The 12,047-nt window shown below is 40.5% G+C and overlaps 1 protein-coding gene across 1 annotated transcript in view; it reads right to left on the bottom strand.

Moving 5' to 3' along the window:
• The window catches only part of amot (angiomotin), a 76,532-nt gene extending 68,320 nt beyond the window's left edge, over positions 1-8,212 (bottom strand). The window contains exon 1 of the mRNA XM_079171458.1: positions 8,150-8,212. The gene's annotated coding sequence lies outside the window, so the exon portion shown is untranslated. The remainder of the gene's footprint in view (positions 1-8,149) is intronic.
• Positions 8,213-12,047: the final 3,835 nt, after the last annotated feature.

Consider the following 12,047-nt stretch of genomic DNA (forward strand, 5'->3'; position numbering starts at 1 on the left):
CTTAAAACACTTCCTGGAAGTCTGTTCTCGTGGTTCCTCGCTCATGGCTCCTCGGAGATCCCTCCTCCTTCCTCGATCGTCCGAGCTAAATAAGAGCTTTTGGACGGCCGTCAATATGGCGGTGCAGAACAACTTCCGGTTCAAGCGAGGAGCGAGGAAATGAAAATTAAGAGACTTGGGATGTACCCTGTAGGAGCAAACTGACCAGAAATGTAGCAAATCTCCTCTTCATCAGCTCTGTTGGACCACCATGCATGCAGTGGGATCCACTGCCTTATGTGAAGACTTGGCTGGGCAAAGGAAGAAGAGCAGCCCACTCAACAAGTGGCATGGCTCGTCACTAGTCAGAAGATGATAACTAGGCCTCTGTGGAAAATGTTTTAGGGGTTTTGCTTTATGGGAAAAAAAATGCTTTGTTATCTTCCATTTTAATGGGCAATTTGTAAAACATTTTAACAGTGGCGGCTGGTCAATAGAGGGCGCTAGGGCGCCACCCCACCTTGAGCCACAACAAATAAAATTAAAATAATAATAAACTATACAAATTGTCACTTTGTGTTTTTGAAATATGGAATCACCCAGTAATACGTGTAAAATATGATATCTGCGCAAAATATATGCTTTTCCTGCACGTCCTCTCTGCCTGTCTCAGCAGAGCTGGGGGGCTGGAGAAACTGCCAAAAAGAGGCGGGTCTATGAAGCAGTTTAGCAAATTGCTGATTAAAGATATCAATGTGTGACATACAATTTAGCCAATCAGCGTCCTGAATTAGATTCAGCTTGGGGCCAAAGTTGTTTGGCCCCAAGCTGCGCGTTCTCGTCAGGACTAGTCTCTACAGGCGAGTGCGAGCGCCAGCGGGTCTTGGCTCAACGGGCCTTGGAGGAGCAGTGCAAGACCCGTTTGAGAGGACAACTTTGGCGGAGAAACTGCAGGTGAATGAGCTGATCCCAGATCAACCTGACCTCACAATCAGACAGCAGACTAGCGGGAAAGGGAAGCAGTACATGCGAAGCTTCTCTACTAGCTGTACACCAGACAGGTTTGGCTAGCTGGATGCAGTCATGCTAATAACTTATTTAGCTTTTTAAAACAACGGGGACAGATCCAGCATGGACAGTTAGGGAGTGAGGGACATGAAGCACCTGTCTGAGAAATGTATATGTATGTATGTATGTATGTATGTATGTATGTATGTATGTATGTATGTATGTATTATAGTGATTATTATTATATGATATATTATTATATTATACTGAATTTCCTGTGAGGGTGACAAAATTAAGATGTCCTGACGTGTTTGTTTAAGTGTTATTTACTGCTTTTTTCATGTTGGAATAAAGGTTAAATATTTAACTGTAAAGTAGTAATGCGTGTTTGATACCTTAATCTTTTTTGCATTAAATCATACTGGGGATGTTTGCTGAAATTGATTGGATGTGGCACAGCCCTACCTAGAACATTTTCCACCAGCTGCCACTGCATTTTGAGACATTTTACTCAAACTCTTTATGTATTGCCCACTGTTCTGATAATTTGAAAATTCAAAGACAGATTTTTAAACTGTTCAACTGTTGTCATGAATTCATTTGTAATTTTCTCCTAATTTAAAACAAAGAGTTTTAAGGTTTTAAATACATTTAAATAAATAATTTGCTATACATGATGTCAAGTGTTTCTAACTTCTTTCTACACCGTAGACTTTAAAAAGAATCAAATACGTGTATTCAGGGATGCATGAAGCTAGGGGACTGCGGTGTGTAGGGCCGAGATCCTCCTTGTGGCACTGGCACCCCAGTGGCAAGTCTGTGGCAGGTGTCGGAACTGTGTCAGTCAGGTGCCACAACTGTGGCAGGCGAGCGGCACTGTTCGGCACCCGAGCGGCACTCGTTCGGCAGCTGCCGAGCTGAGCCACATTTCCTGAGAACACCCATTGTTGTTACGAGAGGTCAGCTGCCATCCATAAATCAGTTTTATGATTTTAGTTGAGTCACCGGAGCCACCCGTTCTCTGTATACATCCTGAGAGTAACCACGTTGTACTTCTTTGTTTCTCATTCATTTTATTCTCAGGAAATGTGGCACCGCCCACTCCGCCCGCTCAGCTCAGCAACTGCCGAACTAGTGCCGCTCAGGTGCCGAACAGTGCCGCTCGCCTGCCACAGTTCCGACACCTGCCACAGACCTGCCACTGGGGTGCTTGTGCCACAAGGAGGATCTCGCTGTCTCTCGCGGTAAAGTCAGCAGACATTCGGATCTCGGTGGTCAAATCAGCCGACAATGACATTTTTGTGCACCTATACACGGAAATTCATGGTAAATGCATTCAAATGGCCCAGATTGGGAGTGAGCAAGGGACTTAGCGAAGTTAGTGAAAGGATCGAAGTGAGACAACATCCGGATTTCAAAATAAGATGTCAGCAAAGCCTATATATAAATTGCATGAATTAATTTAGTCTTAGTTCCATATTATTGAACTAAGACTAAATTTATTTTATTCACATTATGTATAAACCATGTTACCTGCATCTCGTGAAGGAAAATATAACTAAATTGTGCGTTGTCTTTATCCTTTAATTTAAGGGTTGCTGGAAAGATAATTAAGTGAATATCTTACTGACTGATATGCAAGTGTTCAGGACATTTCTTACCACATCCATACAAAAATCAAACATTAATTGTGCATCTCTGACTCCACCCAATCTGAAAAACATTTTTACTGTACCGATTAAGAGATTTTCCAATAACGGTCCTACATTTGTACATTTAAAAAGGCCATTTCTGAATATTTGAGGTGTTATAGGTATATAACTTTTCTCAATAATTCCAGACAATAACTAATGCATGCGTGTTCAGGAAATCTATGACTACACCCTTACAAAAAATAGTTTTTACTGTACCAATTAAGATATTTTTCAAAGTAAATATCCCACATAAGTACAGTCAAAAAAGCTAATACCTCAATATTTGAGGTACGTTGGGATGAATGTTGTGCATTGGAATCACCATTTCTCTCAATCAGAATCAGAATCAGAACCATTTATTGCCAAGGAAGTTTGCACCAACAAGGAATTTGTCGTGGCGGGTGGTGCGTAACATTTAACAATAAACAAAAACATTAAACAATCAGTCAACACAGTGCAATTTCTTGAAATTTACAATAAAATATAGAATAAAGTGCGCAACAATACAGATACAGGACTGTAAGACAAGTGAATGTAAGTGAAATGTTAAAAGTGTTGTGTGTTCTTGCCTCTGAATGATACCCTCAAAAGTTTAGTTTTATTTCGTGAGTATTACATCTTGGAAATAAATGTAAACCCTGTCACCACTTAAGGATGGTTGTCTGTTGTAATTTTGCAATAAATATCAAGGTGAATACAGTCCTGACAAGGGCTTCCTTTATGCTATATGTAAATCCAGAATTAAGATAAATCTGTTGCATTTCACAGAATTATTAGGCTACATACCACAAGGTCTTGCTCCACAATAATTGTCTCATCAATGTCAAAATGTCCTGCTTTAGTCAATAACTTATTTCTTTTGGAAATGTTTTTCGACATTACTCCTACTGTGGGAACTGAAGAAAACCACAGCAGCACTAATGACAACTTCATCCAACTCATGAGTGTTTTTGCCTGTGCCATTGGACCAAACACAGAGACCAGGTGGTAATGTCTGGAGGCACTGCAAGAAAAAGCTTGTAAAATTAGTATTACAAAGATTTCACATGTTAGGAGATCAGAAATGTTTAGCATGAACAGCAATCACTCACTGTTTTCGAAGTAGATCTTTTTAATTTTTCATGACGATTCAAGCAGCGATGCAAAATTGGTAGCCCCGTAGAGTCCTCCTGTCCTTGTCCAGTCACAATGTTATAGTATCTGCAGTGCAGCTACTAAAGGCTCAATCCACAGAAGTTATATGACAGCAATTGCAGAAGGACTATAGAGCCATCACAGACTAACATAGCTGGCCTTTTCTTGGCTCGCCGTCCGTGGAGTCTTGTTAGATCAGTCACAAATGCTCCCAGGAAATATGACAACGATGATGTGGTGTGGTCACTGGTGATGTATGTGGGACAGGGGAGGATCCTTTCAACGGATGTCTCACTACAATTTCATACACATAGAATGGTGCAGTTTGTCCCTTTGCTCTATCAACAATGCTGCACGTCGCATCTAAATGATAATGTCGTCCTTGCATCGCTCAGAACAGGTTTACAGACTTGTCAGACCAAAGCATAACGCCTTTGGGGTGCAATATTAGTTTTTGGATTACTGCATACTCAGTGTTAACTCAATAAATCCAGCGACAACTGTACATGTTTCAGACTTTTTTTCAACCTTAAGCACAACAAACGGTACATGTCTTCAGCTCCTCTAGAACTAAAAGAGTTCCACACATGCGCAGTAGTTCACTCAGTACTTAACAAACTCCCCTTTCTCTTTAAAGAAAAACATAGTCACAAAAAACAAACATTTGTGTTTTTAGAACCTTAAACATAAAGGTTTAAACACAGGTTTGAACTTGCAAATTTAATGAGGGTAGTAAGGCTTTTGTTGATTAGCTCGTTTAGCCTTTAAGTTGCCATACACCTTCGCTGAGATCCCTCAGCAGAACAAGTGCAGATGTCCCCTTCTTAGTCAAGCAGTCAGCGAGCTGTTCCCTGGAGGTTGACCACATGATCTGCTGGACAGTCCCAGAGTGGACGAGCTCCTTGACGCTGCTGATTTTGAGGCGGAGTCTCTTTTCAGTGACTGTTTTGGTGGACTTGACAGCATCAAGAAGAGAGTGATTGTCCGTTACACACTCAATGGGCAAATTGTTCCGTGTGCAATCACCTGTGGTAAGTTCTGAGTAGAGTGTAGCCAAAAAGACTGCACTGTCAATGTCATCTGCAAGTGCCAAAGTCTCTCCTGCTAAGGTGCTTCGGACAACTCTCCTGATCCTCTTTGACTGCCAGCATATGGGTGAAAATCGTTCATTCTCTCCCATAAGCATGACCAGGTGTCCGCCTTGAGTGCCTCCGTCTGGAAGGTTTCCCATCGAGGAGTCACTGAACACCACTAGTTTCAGCAAGCTGTCTTTTTCCAAATGCTGAAACCTCAAGGTCACCTCTTCTGATTTCAGTTTCCTGACAAGTTTGTTTGCACAGTGCAGAGTCTGAACAGTAGCATGCTTAGTACTTGATGCTAGGATGGATATGTCACACAATATGTCGGGTCTACTCTGCCTTGCTACCCACAATATTTGGCCAATCTTTGACTTTAACATGTCAGTTTCAGTGTCTGTTAGAGGAGCTTCTCGCTGTGTGGCTCTGTTGTGGTCCACAGGAATGGGTTGTAGATTATTAATGTAGATACTTTGTTGCACTTGTATCTCATCCTCTAAAGAGTGAACCTGCATTCCAATGTAGCTGAAGCTGTTGTGCTCTTCATGTCCAACTTGAAAAGCAACTTTCAAGTGAGGGATGACTGTTGTGGAAAATGTTTCTGAACCACCCCAGAAGAAATCATCCACGTGACAAGCAAGGAGTCCCATCACATTGTAGGAGTCATCCAGCCAGTGTGGAGAATTTAAGTATTAAAAGCATTATTTAGTAGAATTAATAACACCCCTAGTGGTGAATAAAATTGTCACAATGATGAGAATGTAAATTATGTTAAGAGTCACAATATATTTACTTATGGAATGTAATATAGGTTTACAGGATGTTTACTTATAGAGGATATAATATGTTTGCAATAAGTTTACTTGTAGGAGTCTTTAACATAATTATTGGAAGTATTGAATCAAAGTATAGTCACATAGGTTAGGGGGTTCTGAGCCATGAGGCAGAGAGATCAGGGGAGATAGGGTCAGTGAGGAATGCAGAGGACAGGCTCTTCACGACCATATAAGGGAATAGGTCGAGGACCAGAGACATCAAAGGGGACATCAAAGGGGACACAGAGGAGCTGGACAGATGACCAACAGAGCAGGAGGAGTCCGGACGACTTCAACCAAACACTGAGCTGAAAACAGCCAAAGCCATTAGGGGTTTATTGTATTTCGGCCAATCACAGAGGCTGATACTGGACATTTAAACATTCGGACAGAGACTTTTAAATATAGGATAGTTGCAGAGAGTTTTGGGTTCTGTTCGCGCCGTTACCACTCGGGAGTTGACCAGCTAGGCTGGCCAATTAGGTGGGGCAAGTGAGGACTCAGCCCCAAGGGACATATTGATATCAATAGAGTAATTCTGTCTGCAACTGTTCTAGCTTCTCATGTTAATTAAATACTTTTTGATTGTAAGCCGGATCCAGTTCATTTTTGGTGGGACTTTGCTGCAGAAAGTTAGCAGCAGCAGAAGTCCAGCGGCCTGGCTCTCCCCTGAAAAGGTCTCCCCTCGACACCAGCAGAACACTGCTGGATCAACTTGTGACACAGTAGCTCCCAACTGCTGCATAGTGTCTTTCACTCTGTTGTACCAATACAGCGAAGCATCTGCTAGGCCATAAACACACTTTTTTAACTTCCATAGAATTCCTTTGCTCTGAGCTTCTTAGGGAGGACGGATATAGACATTTCGGGTTAACTCTTGGCCTTGTAAAAAGGCTGCTTTAATGTCCATCAAAATTAGACAAATTGTGTCATAGTCCATATACTTATGGCCCTGACTGTACATCTGAGTCATTGTCTGGAATTATTTAGAAAATACTATTGTTTTGATTTTAATTAAGGGTGTAGTCAGATGTCTTGAGAAGAAATATACCAGTCATTGTGTGGAATTATTGAGAAAAATCTTTTTATAGCACCTCAAATATTCAGAAATTGGCTTTTTGAATATACAAATGTATAATTTCTTAATTGATTCAGTAAAAATGTATTTTTAGTATGGGTGGAGTCAAAGATGTCCTGAAGACAAATATACATCAGTCATTGCCTGGAATTATTCAGAAAAGTATTATAGCATCCTAACATATTCAGTTATTTGAAGTGTTTCCGTAGATATGTAGGATTTTTACTTTGAAAATCTCTTAATTGGTAGTGTAAAAATTATTGTTTTTTTGTAGTCAGAGATGTCCTGAACACATATGCATCAGTCATTTTCTGGAATTATTGAGATAAGTATTTTTATAGCACCTCAAATATTCAGTCAGATATTTTTACATAGAAATATAGGAAATTTACTTTGAAAAATCACATCTTTCCAGCAACCCTCAAATTAAAGAATAAAAACATTTCATGCACAATTTAGTTGTATTTTCCCTTTAACTCGCGTGATGCAGGTAACCTGTTTTATACTTAATGTGAATATAGTTCGATTAATCTGACTTCCATATATGCAATTTTTATATATGCTTTCTTGATATCTTATTTTGAAAACCGGAAGTTGTCTCACGTCGATCCCTCAGCTAATTTCTTAAAGTCCCTTTCGCTCCCGACCTGGACCGTTTGAAAGAGTTTACCATGAATGTCATTATATAGGTGCACTAAAATGCCAGTGTCGGCTGATTTGACCACAGAGATTCGAGTGTCTGCTGAATTTACAGCAGCTAGGGATGGGAGGAGAACAACATGAAGCTTGGGTTAATAGTAACCCGTAAAGAACTTCAATTTACTTACACCCCTGTCTGTCTACTATGGTTACTGAGAACTGTTAAAAAAATATCTCCAGTTGAGCAGATTACAGTGAGCATGTGAAGGTTCACAGGGAAACATTGCAATACCAGTGGCAACTAAAACAACTTGAATGTTTTTCTTTCTCCCTGAGAACCCCCTGGAACCACTTCACTTATGTGACACTTACACTGACGCAAAATAAGCAGCTAACAGAAGCCCTGGTAACAAAGGCAAGGATGCAGTGAAGGATACACCAACCTACACTTATACTCCTAGCTTCAGTATTTTCAAAAAATACTCAAGTTATTTCGTAGCACCCATCACAGAATGAAGTATGAACCATGTGTGCCTGACATGAAGATTAGATAGGCCTATCGATAAAACACAAGCATTTTATTAAACAATGTGTTTGTCCTGGTAGCCTTGCTGATACCAAAGAAAAATTGCTATCACAACATTGCTACTGGAACATAAGATTTGTCTACTTAAGATGTACGCGTGGGGGAAAACTTTTTTTACTTTTTTAACTTAACCGCATTACCTTACAGTGGAGTTCTTCCGTTTACTTTCGCGGTCCTTCATCTCAGCGAAACATCACTCCGTTCATTTTCTCCTTTCCTGAGGACTGAAGCAACTCCTCCGACTGCAGGTAATCCCCCTCTACAACAAGAAAACTCGCTGCCGCCAGTCAATGGAGGTTGTCGCCACGAGTTTTAATCTTTGCTACGGGAAAAGGAGCGTGTTCGCTGCCACAAAGTGTTCGTCTTTCCATGTAAATCTCATGTTTTAGCGTAAAAGAGAGAACAGGAAGCCCCCCCCCGCCTGCCTGCCTGCCTGCCTGGTCTGCAGTATGAGAAGAATGTCCAGTCCCGCCTCCTCGTCGCACTTCTCTAGCTAATGAAATCTGGAGGAAAAGTTTTTTTTTTTGGAGTACGGAAATCCCTCCTCCCATCTTCTCAAGTGTGTGTTTTTCATCAAATACATATTATAAAACAGATGTTTATCAGACCAGCTTATTGAAGTAACAGATAGCCTACAAGACTAAACTATAGGTTGAGTTCAAGCACTAAGTGGGTTTAAAGCCAAAAAATGTGCCTAAATATAAAATAAAATAAAATGTGTTCTATGGTCAAATGTCAGTAAACTCTCAACACTAAAAGACTAACTTTGGATGCTAACTTGTTTTACGTGATCTTTTTAACAATAAAGACATCTGAGAAATATAAAGCGAGTCCGTTAATATATAGTTAATCAAGCTATTATGTCGGTTTTGAGGCTCATCTGGAACTAGAAAAAAAGGAAAAATGACAAAGGGGCTTTTGTGAGTTTGAGCCCAGAGGATGTCAGTCTGAATGAAAATTGCCCAGATTGCACTGATAGACTCTCATGTTAAGTCAATTTCTTTTTTGAACTGCAGGAACTGCAATGCAATCACTATGGGTTCTGAGTGGGCTAGCTCTCATGTCACCCTGGTACATTCACATGCTTTTTGGATGGTCCCATCTCTTGAGTTGTTAAGTCATTCTTCCAACTTTGGTGTGTTCATTAGCTTTTAAGTTGTAATGTTGAAACAACATGGACACTACAAAGACTAGTAACGCCCCCATGGCGCCATATGTGGAAATCACTTGCAATGGTTTATCTATTCATCGGGTGGAGCAGTAATTATGGTGATTATTATATTAGCCTACTTTTAATGATAGAATAGTATGCTGAAGCTTTTTGTAAAACACAGACACAGACTGTTGTTTTTATGCCTAAAATAGCGAGACGGCTGACGGATGCCTCTAGTTGCTAATTCTATCGTCTATTATTCTGTCAATCACAGCCCTAAGAGAACCAAATTAGCAGATGATTTTTTATCATTTTAGCCTCTTCTACATATACAATTTCATAGAGCTAGGTGAATCTCAGCATAGGAGTTACTGAAAAAGGGGCGCTATCGAGTCATTTTGTCAAACTTGAGCTCAGTACCCATATCAAACGGCTATTTTGCCAAAACTGACTTGTGCACCAAACTTGCAACCAAAGTTTTCCAGTAGCCCAAGCACCTTGTTTTTGTGTTGAAAGACATAAAAGAACACTAGTAATAATCCTTAGATGAACAATAGGTCTTCTTCGTCGGAGCTAAGGCCCTAATAATAATCTTTACAGTTTCAACAGGGCCTTTGCAGCCCGACCGTTGTTCGCTGCTCGGGCCCTAATAATAATAATCCTAGCGATTTCAATAGGGTCTTTGCCGACCCCTGGCTGGTGCTTGGGCCGTTATAATAATCTAAGCATTTTCAATAGCGCCTTCGCCAACTGGTCGGTCATCGGGCCCTAATAATTAAACCCCTTGCACTATCATCGCTGCTTGCAGAAATATGTGTGAGGCTGGAAATTATGTATTGCAAATATCCCACCACTTCCTGTACTCACTATGTTGCTCCATAACAAGTGCTAAACATGCATTATGTTGCACTATATCAAGTGTAGTCCACATAATATAAATGTATTGTAAATTGGCTGCTGTTTGTCACATGACACTGACTTCCTGTTGCCAGTAGATGGCACTATGTCTATGAGTACAAATTTGCCTGCTGATATCCTCAGGCCACAAATTGCAAACTATACTATTTTTTTGTGTTGCGTCGTACACCTTTAAATAAAAATGACTCATTTATGTATGTAGGGTTACAGTAAATCTTGCATATTTGCAGATTAATAAAAAAAATATAGTATAATATAGTATATATAGAGTATATAATGGCAGTGCCAGAGATGAGGTAGTATAATTATTCTTGATCGCAGGTTTGGTTTGCTTTAAGCCATTTGTTAAGTTTTTAGTTTCAAGGTTAGGTAATTAGTGCTTTCTTTCTATGTTATTTCTCCCTGTTACAAACTTAATTCAGATTATATTGAATAACTTTTTATAAACGTTTGACTAAGTAATCAGTTTTGAGTACTGTTTATTACACAGCTTGGTTTATCTAGGTAGGACTTTCCAACATTATTGCACAGCATTACATTTGTTGGAAAACTAATCAAATATAGCAAGTGTACTATTCTGTTTCTACTGACATTTAAGTGTCTAAGTAAAACGAATGATACCAGTTTGTCTCATAGGGCGTGGTGGGCGTCCATCTTTATTGTTCTCGTGTTTCACACTCTGGCGCACATTGCTGACATCATGGGGACGATATTGTTGATTGTCATAGTCTTCAACCAATCAGATCTTTAGTTTGATATGTTGGGCGTATTCTTTGACGTGCCAGTGCTACCCAGGTAGCCTGCTAAGTGCGTCGGCATTAACGTGCGCTGTGATTGGTCAGTGGGCCAGCGTGACTTTTGTCAAACAGAAAGCTAGCTAGCAGATCTGAGTGTTTAGTAAGAGTTCAGGTTGAAACATGTGTAAGAGAAATTATGACATTATTAGCGTTGTGCTTGGTGTAGATTCTTTTTTTTAATTTTACCTAGCTTTGTCTTTTTAACACTCAATGGCTGAAGGAGGAGGATAAATGGATTTAGGAGTTAGTGACTTTGTTAACGAAGAAAGAATGATGGACTTTGTCTTTAAGTGAAGGCAGCTGTGGTAAGTTAACTGCTTTTGCGTTTTTACATCTGCAGTAGCATTTCTACTGTGTTCATTTGTCTATCGTGTCGTTTTTATGAATAATATGAATGGCTCGTGCTCTAGCGCTGCAGCGTTGCTGGATTGATTTGTTGCTTTGTTGTCTTATAAATATATGTGACTGGTTCTTGTGAGTTTGTTCTTGTCATTGTGTTAATTACATTGATTTAGACCAGGGGTGTCAAACTCATTGTTGCTCTGGGGCCGCATCGGCATCATGGTTGCCCCCAAAGGGCCGGTTGTCGGCGGAGGGGGTGCTGCTGCTCCTTCGTCGTCGGCGGGGAGGGGGGCTGCTGCTGCTGCTGCCACATACGCTGGTGGAAGTGTGTGCGCGCGGATCGGGGAGGAGCTCCGCCGTGCGTGATTTAAATTTGTATTTTTTCATACGGCCCGCGGGCCGTATGTTTGACACCCCTGATTTAGACTATATGCATTATCCGTTAATTACGAAGCATCCCGTCATGCGCAGGGTTATTGTCCGGACAATTGAATCTGTTAGGGCTGTTGTTTTCTTTTTACAAAGCAAGAATGATGGTCTGGAAAAATGGGGATTGTGTGGCGATTGCTTTAGGCCTGTGTGAATCAGTAGAGAACAGCTAAACGCTGCGGGGAGAGTTCGTAGATTGTGTGCCGCAGTTGTTTCTGTTGTGGAAATTTATCATATCGTTGTTTTAGGTATAACTTGTATATATGTAGATGAGGCCAACCAGGCTCATTTAAAACCTAACGATAAATGAGTTCATCGGTATTTTAGCATTTCTGACTTGCTGTACTTATTTCACCACCTAACCCTCTTCCCACGAAAAGGCTGGGAACTGGCCTTGGT

Source organism: Pholis gunnellus (assembly GCF_910591455.1).
Source record: "Pholis gunnellus genome assembly, chromosome: 13".
In the NCBI taxonomy this organism is placed as follows: domain Eukaryota; kingdom Metazoa; phylum Chordata; class Actinopteri; order Perciformes; family Pholidae; genus Pholis; species Pholis gunnellus.